This window comes from Penaeus monodon, chromosome 20 (genome assembly GCF_015228065.2).
Source record: "Penaeus monodon isolate SGIC_2016 chromosome 20, NSTDA_Pmon_1, whole genome shotgun sequence".
NCBI lineage: Eukaryota > Metazoa > Arthropoda > Malacostraca > Decapoda > Penaeidae > Penaeus > Penaeus monodon.
In genome coordinates this window covers 32,500,116-32,500,430 of record NC_051405.1, presented here as the reverse complement: position 1 = coordinate 32,500,430, position 315 = coordinate 32,500,116, and the positions used below count along the sequence as shown (strand labels likewise).

Genomic DNA, 315 nt, shown 5'->3' with positions numbered 1-315 from the left:
GGATGTATACTCACAATAGCACTAACACAGCTTGGCTCTACTCACCGCCGCCACAACTTTCGTGTCATACTAATTTTGATCGTCTCATTCACTCACTTGCTCACCTCTTACTACACGCTCTAATTTCATCGTATTCATATCTTAGACAAAAAAAAGGATATTTAGAAACCGTAGCGAGTTCAGAAAGTACAGAGGAGAGCCATAAATTGGACTGCATGGCCGCCCCCGTTATATTTTGGGTTGTATTGTAGTGAGTTTAGAGGCGGAATTGTAGATGATGTTTGTACGAAAGGCAAGGGAGTCAGAAGGTATTGT

General features: G+C 41.9%; 1 protein-coding gene across 1 annotated transcript in view; it reads left to right on the top strand.

Moving 5' to 3' along the window:
• Positions 1-315, top strand: part of LOC119585774 (E3 ubiquitin-protein ligase lubel-like) — a gene marked incomplete in the record, with an annotated part of 47,027 nt that overhangs the window by 23,060 nt on the left and 23,652 nt on the right.